Source organism: Parasteatoda tepidariorum, chromosome 9 (assembly GCF_982258835.1).
Source record: "Parasteatoda tepidariorum strain Cologne lab strain chromosome 9, Ptep-v5.0, whole genome shotgun sequence".
Classification (NCBI taxonomy): Eukaryota; Metazoa; Arthropoda; class Arachnida; order Araneae; family Theridiidae; genus Parasteatoda; species Parasteatoda tepidariorum.
Window position 1 is genome coordinate 78,544,421 of NC_141763.1, and position 7,819 is coordinate 78,552,239.

Genomic DNA, 7,819 nt, shown 5'->3' on the forward strand with positions numbered 1-7,819 from the left:
TAATACTAAGTCGGAAAAAAGCACGGAAGGAAGTTACTTAAAAACATTCTCATAGCCGTTATTTAAAGTTGCCTAATTATCCGGATTTTCCGTTATCCGGATCGGGTTTGGTCTCGATTGGTCCGGATAATCGGAGCAATACTCTATTATTGAAATTTTAAAACTAAACACATTATTAAAACTTTAAACTAAGAGGAAGCTACTTAAAAACATTCTCATAGTCGTTATTTAAAGTTGCTTAATTATCCGGATTTTCCATTATCCGGATCGGCTTTGGTTCCGATTGCTCTGGATAATCAGCTCTCTAATGTATTATTAAAACTTTGCACAACATAATGCTCAGTAATATTTTAAGACATGCTATTTGAATACGATAGGAATTTTATTTTTTTCTTTAATCGATATTGTGAACAAAATCTATAAAGAAATAGAATAAATAATTTTACATGAACAAACTATTGCTATAAAGAAAAATTGCTTCCCGCATCCCAATAAAACAAATTCGTGAGTAGACACGATGAAAGGACATTAATAAATATTAAGTTCCGATAGTAGTAGCATCATAAAAATAAATGATGATCATCATTTTACGAACGTTTATACTTATGGAATCATAGCAGTTACTATGTTTCGAGCTATCTGAGTAGAATAATAAAACATGCGTTTCTTGGGGAAAGAATTACATCTGCAATTAGACAAAAACGTGCTTGAAAATGTTAAGTACTCTACACGTTCCACAATACGCGAGGTGTGATAATAAAAATATTCTTATTGAAAAAAAAGGTTTGCTCCAAAAATTCCTCCAGAAAACAGTGTCCCATAAAATATCTCCGGCCTAAAATTAATATTTGGGTGAAAGCTTATGGGTATGCGTGACTGTGGTAATGGTAGTACTCAAATAAATTACGATGATAAAACAGGAAGAGATTCCTGTAATATTATATGCTTTTAGTATTATCCAGATACTCTTTAAGAATTTTTATTAGATGTAATGAAAAAAAAGTGAAATACTTGAACTTTAAAATTCTTGATAAAAATAGTAATGATTGATATTAATGCGCTAAGGATTTCGACTTTTTTCATTTTTACTTTATTACTTGTATTTGAATTTAATGATTTTAATTTCTTAATGGGCGAATTTAGTTTCGGAAATATTTTAAAAGGTACACGATATGTAAAAAAAATGGTATATGATATAATTGTAAAATATTCATCAAATGAAAGTAAATAAATAAAGCATATTAAATTCAGGTAATCACTATTAGGTACGAATATAAAGATATTTTTTCCATGTGTTTTTAAATATTTTCTTTCGTGTATTTAATGTGTGATATTTTTTATAACGCAATTTCGTTTGTAAATGTGGTTTAAAAAGAGCATCCTTACAATTTATATATTGAGAGTACAAATTAGTTCGATCCGTTTCTAAAAGATGGCTCTGCTGTTATGAATGTTATATAGTGACAGCTTGTTTCGGTGGTTTAAGAGAGGTTAAACATCTGTCAATAATATTCAGTTTATATCGCTTTGAGTTTCATACAAAAACCCTGTTTTTTACTTTGCTGAATATGTCAAATTTTGTGGTAACGAAGCACCATTTGCAGGAGGCTTTATGTTGTTATGTTAATTGGAAGAAAAGTGCAGCTGAAGCGCATCGAATGCTTGTAGAGGTTTATGGTGACAATGCTCCAACTGATAAATCATGTAGGGAATGGTTGCGACGTTTGAAGAATGGTGAATAGTTTTGTATACTATGAGCTGCTACAACCTGGTGATTCCATTACGGGCGATCGGTATAGGCTACAATTGATTAATTTGAGCAGTGCATTACGAGAAAAAAGACTGGTATACGAGCAAAGACATGACAAAGTTATTCTTCTCAGTCTGCCTGATGTCTCAAAAGTCGTAAGAAATTATTTCGAAACGCTCAAGTGGGATATTTTACCCCACCCACTGTATTAGCTGGACATTGCTCCTTCTGATTACTGGTTATTTCGATGGAAACAGCATGATTTGGCAGGTCACCAGTTCACTTCTTCCGCAGAAATTGAAAATTGGCTCCTAACCTGGATCGCCTCAAAAGACGAGAAATTTTTTCGAGATGGAATTCGAAAATTGCCTGAGAGGTGGGAAAAAGTAGTAGCCAGCGATGAAAATACTTTTATTAATCTGTTCATTCATTTTGTTCTGAATTAAATGCATTTTTGACCACACAAAAAATGACTGAACTAATTTGTACTCCCAATAGTTATACTGAAATGTGGGGAAAATAAATGTTCTTTAGTAAAATATGTATCCTTCAGGACACTGCACACAGATTTATATATAAACTCACGATTAAAATTTTCATTCCAAAATTACGGTAAAGTCACCGGCAACGGTCTGTCCATCCAATTAACTATATAGTCTATAGTTAGGAGAATTTCCTCAACTTCTTAGGTTCCAAACCGTTAACAACTTGTATGGTTAAAAAACCGTGGATACAAAACTTGATGGTTTTGTAACCATTTACAACTGGCATGGTTTCAAAACTGTAAAAATAGTTTTACTAGTTTTTGGAGTTAGGCTATGTTTGCATGGCTTTTCGTTGGTTAGTGGACAGTGAAGTTAGTTTGTGGTTGAGTTGACTTGTGTTTTGCCAAGAGAATTACGGAATGTGATTTAACAATCTATTGGTGCCATCTGGAGAGAGGAAAAAACCAGATTTTGTTTTGTTTTGCTAAGCAGCCCAGCCGTGCTGCCATCTAGGCTAGAATGAGAGTTTCGTATTCCAAAAGAGCAGAGTCATCAATTGAGGAAAGCAGGACACTGGAAAATCCTCATGCATTGAATGAAGTAAAGAAATATTGCGGTGTCAACGTTGGGATTTGAATCTCCGTTCAGGCGGTAATGCGATTATCTGATTAGCTCTTTCGGCTAAAGTATGTATAGTAGGTGAAAAAAAATCATTGAAACTCCTTGAATAACTTTTGATCTAATGATTGGATTCTCTTCTGCTAGGATTTAATCTTAATGGTTCGAGGGGGCTACTGAATTGACAGTTTCGAATTCAAGTCTAATCAATCGACAATCAAAGTTTTGCAAAAAATTATATAATTCGTCTAGAAAAAATGAATTCAATGCTAAAAATATTTTTAAATAATCATTTATTATTTTTTATTATTTTATTTAGTAATAACTGAATAATTTGTGAATTGCATGGTATACAAACTTTTACATAATTTCAAAAAATGTAATTTTATATGGAAAAATACGAAATTTAAACGGAATTGGTCTAATAGTTCCTGAGAAATCGAATTTCAAAAATCTGACTTTGACAGAATTCCATATTTTTGGAACTATTATACGAATTCTGTAAAAAATTGGTATTTTCCTATGTAAATTACATTCTTTAAAATGATGTAAAAATTTGTTTACCCTTCAACTGAAAAATGTTTTCGACTGTTACTAAAAAATTATTAAAAAAAATAGCAAAAAAAAATATGCTGCAAATTATTTTCTGGCTTAAATTATTTTTGGATAAACGATATTTATAATTGCGTGCAAAATTTCTTCAATTCGCTTAAAAAAATTCTCGTGACATGGCAAAATACGCATTAAGTAAAATTAACATTAAGAGGTCCAAACTTTCAACCGCTCTCTTGACCAAACTATTAGATCCATCTTTCCCAGTAGGGGAAAAAAGAGCGCTGCACCATACTTTAACGCTTAGTGACCTCCCTTACTATAGTTCTATGGGATGAGCGATTCATCCCACTACGGATCGACCACCTCTCGTCTATAGGATGAGTGCTACACCCCACTTCCTCAGTATGGTTGAGAGTTCAACCACACTGATAAACTCTTAGTAGTGATGATGTAGCATGGATTGAACTAAACAAATTCTTTTTAAAAGTATTTTAGTATTTACTTCGTTACAAATATGGGTATATTTGAAAAATTTGACGCTTTGCTTGTAATCTAAAGCGAGTTCAAAGTGAATTTTTCATTTGAAAAAATTACCAAAAATTCGAGAAATGCCCTCTATTTTTAGTTGCATGCTCTTAACGTAGTATTGTTTGGAATGAAAATTACTTCTTAAAAATTCTGAGTTCATATTTTTTGATATTCATTAAAATGGATATTTCTTCCTAAAATGTGTAAGATTTTAGTAAAAGAAATAAAAATATCAGATTTTACCTTCGCAAAAAAATACATATTTTAATACATATTTGAATGCATTTTATCGCATATGCTAGCTTTATGACAGTGGTTCTCAATTAGTTGTCCAAAGTGGTTCCAAGTGTTCCCCTCTCCAAAAGCATATTATTAGTAAAAATATCAAAAATTTGTTTAGTTCCAATTTTGAATTTCAGTTTGAACACTAAGTTTTTAAAAGAAAGATAGAAAAAAAAGAGTTTTTTCTGTAATAAAAAATGTTACAATCTGGCGTGCAAAATAGCAACAAATAGTGTATTTATCAACAAATAGTGTATAATAGTATATCAAGCTTTTCTTTTAAAACATCAGTTTGGTGAGAGTGAGCAGTCGCCGAAGAGCAGGGAAATATTTTTCCCACACATAAATATCAAATAGGGTTATATTTTGAATGAAAACCAATGATTTTTGTAATTTTATGCAATTCTGTCCAACTCGGAATTGGGTTGACTGTTCAAAGCCGGTTAAAAAATAAAATACATTCAACAAATTGATAATACATGCAGCTCTAGATAGTTGAAAATTCTAACTATGGTACTAACGGAATTGTATCCTGAATGCGGATCACGAAGCATTAAACACGGAATTGAACATTAAAAGCCGTTAACTCGGAATTGGGTTGACTGTTCAACGCCGGTTACAAAATAAAATACATTCAACAAACTGATAATACATGCAGCTCTAGATGGCTGAAATTTCTAACTATGGTACTAACGGAATTGTATCCTGAATGCGGAACACGAAGCATTAAACACGGAATTGAACATTAAAAGCCGTTAACTCGGAATTGGGTTGACTGTTCAACGCCGGTTAAAAAATAAAATACATTCAACAAATTGATAATACATGCAGCTCTAGATGGTTGAAAATTCTAACTATGGTACTAACGGAATTGTATCCTGAAAGCGGAGCACGAAACATTAAACACGGAATTGAACATTAAAAGCCGTTAACTCGGAATTGGGTTGACTGTTCAACGCCGGTTACAAAATAAAATACATTCAACAAACTGATAATACATGCAGCTCCAGATGGTTGAAATTTCTAACTATGGTACTAACGGAATTGTATCCTGAATGCGGAACACGAAGCATTAAACACGGAATTGAACATTAAAAGCCGTTAACTCGGAATTGGGTTGACTGTTCAACGCCGGTTAAAAAATAAAATACATTCAACAAATTGATAATACATGCAGCTCTAGATGGCTGAAAATTCTAACTATGGTACTAACGGAATTGTATCCTGAATGCGGAACACGAAGCATTAAACACGGAATTGAACATTAAAAGCCGTTAACTCGGAATTTGGTTGACTCTTCAACGCCGGTTACAAAATAAAATACATTCTACAAATTGATAATACATGCAGCTCTAGATGGCTGAAAATTCTAACTATGGTACTAACGGAATTGTATCCTGAATGCGGAACACGAAGCATTAAACACGGAATTGAACATTAAAAGCCGTTAACTCGGAATTTGGTTGACTCTTCAACGCCGGTTACAAAATAAAATACATTCTACAAATTGATAATACATGCAGCTCTAGATGGCTGAAAATTCTAACTATGGTACTAACGGAATTGTATCCTGAATGCGGAACACGAAGCATTAAACACGGAATTGAACATTAAAAGCCGTTAACTCGGAATTGGGTTGACTGTTCAACGCCGGTTAAAAAATAAAATACATTCAACAAATTGATAATACATGCAGCTCTAGATGGTTGAAAATTCTAACTATGGTACTAACGGAATTGTATCCTGAAAGCGGAGCACGAAACATTAAACACGGAATTGAACATTAAAAGCCGTTAACTCGGAATTGGGTTGACTGTTCAACGCCGGTTACAAAATAAAATACATTCAACAAACTGATAATACATGCAGCTCCAGATGGTTGAAATTTCTAACTATGGTACTAACGGAATTGTATCCTGAATGCGGAACACGAAGCATTAAACACGGAATTGAACATTAAAAGCCGTTAACTCGGAATTGGGTTGACTGTTCAACGCCGGTTAAAAAATAAAATACATTCAACAAATTGATAATACATGCAGCTCTAGATGGCTGAAAATTCTAACTATGGTACTAACGGAATTGTATCCTGAATGCGGAACACGAAGCATTAAACACGGAATTGAACATTAAAAGCCGTTAACTCGGAATTTGGTTGACTCTTCAACGCCGGTTACAAAATAAAATACATTCTACAAATTGATAATACATGCAGCTCTAGATGGCTGAAAATTCTAGCTATGGTACTGTTGTGTCACAACAACCAGAAATAAGACGTGAGTTGTATCAAACAATTTATTTAAACATTCACACGAAAAATCACAAAATATTACCCAAACGAAATATCTCTTCTCAGAAAAAAACTCTCTTCTTCAACAACAAAAAAAAGAACATCACTTCTCGTGTGTGTCTCTCAAGCAACATCATTTTAGCATTACCTCTCGAGGAATTGATTCCTTTAGCTCAGTTGTCACACTGTTACGTTACAGTCTAACTCCTCCCTTCCACAGAGTTTTCTTTGCAAAAGTAGGAAATGGCAAAAAAACATACATAAAATTTTGTCAAAACTGATCTATATAGGTTGACATAAAACTGTTTTGTTTATCGGTATATAGGAAAATAAAACAGTAAAGGAAAATAAACAGGAAAATTGGAGTCACGAATCTTTTCAGTGAGTAAGTCATCGTTTTTCGCCGTTTGATCAGAAGTAACGATGTGTTCATTGGAATCGACTATACCGAGCTGTACATTATCTTTATTTTCTACTTCCCTCATTTCATTCATATTTTCTTGTTTTCGAGTCATTACAGCACTTATCATTGGGACTTCAAACGAATTTTCCAATAGAGCAGCCGTTTTGTTACCCAATAAATAATACCCTTTATCAAGAGAATCACCTAATACAGCTGCCTTAGTAACCACTTTTCCTAACTTACAGTTTAATTCAACTACGGCTAATGGAAAACAAAATGATTCTTCCTGTATTGGAGTTTTTATCCAAACAGATTCATCCGTGTACATTTCAGGTTTTACAAATCTCCTAGGAATTAAATCCAAGGTTGCGCCAGTGTCTCGTAGTATTGAAATGCCAACGCCATTTACCACGCCAATGCTCGTATATGGTGTCATTATATCAGGAAACCTTGATTCCGAAACGTGAAGCGAAGCCACAGTTTCTGAATTTGTTTTCGCCTTGGGACATTGAGGGCGTAGATGATCATACGAACCACATTCATAGCATCTAAGATGTCTTTTTCTTTCAAATTCTCTTTCGCGAACATTTTCTTTAACATTATTTTTCTGCCAAGTCAACTTTTCTTCAGTTCTGGTATCACTTTGGTTTAGAGATCGCCAAGAATCATCTTGGTTACTTCGATTATAAGACACAGACTTTTCCTTGAAACTGTTTTTTAAACTTTCATAGTCGTCCAATTTTCTGGCTAATTTGGAATAAGAATTCAATTCCATCCAATCTTCAAGAAAATGATCTCTCATGTCATTTGGTACATGACGTTTCATTTGCTCGGTAACCATCAAACTCTTAAGATCATCGAAAGTGGTAATTTTTACTTCAGAAACCCATTCGCTAAAATAGCAATTT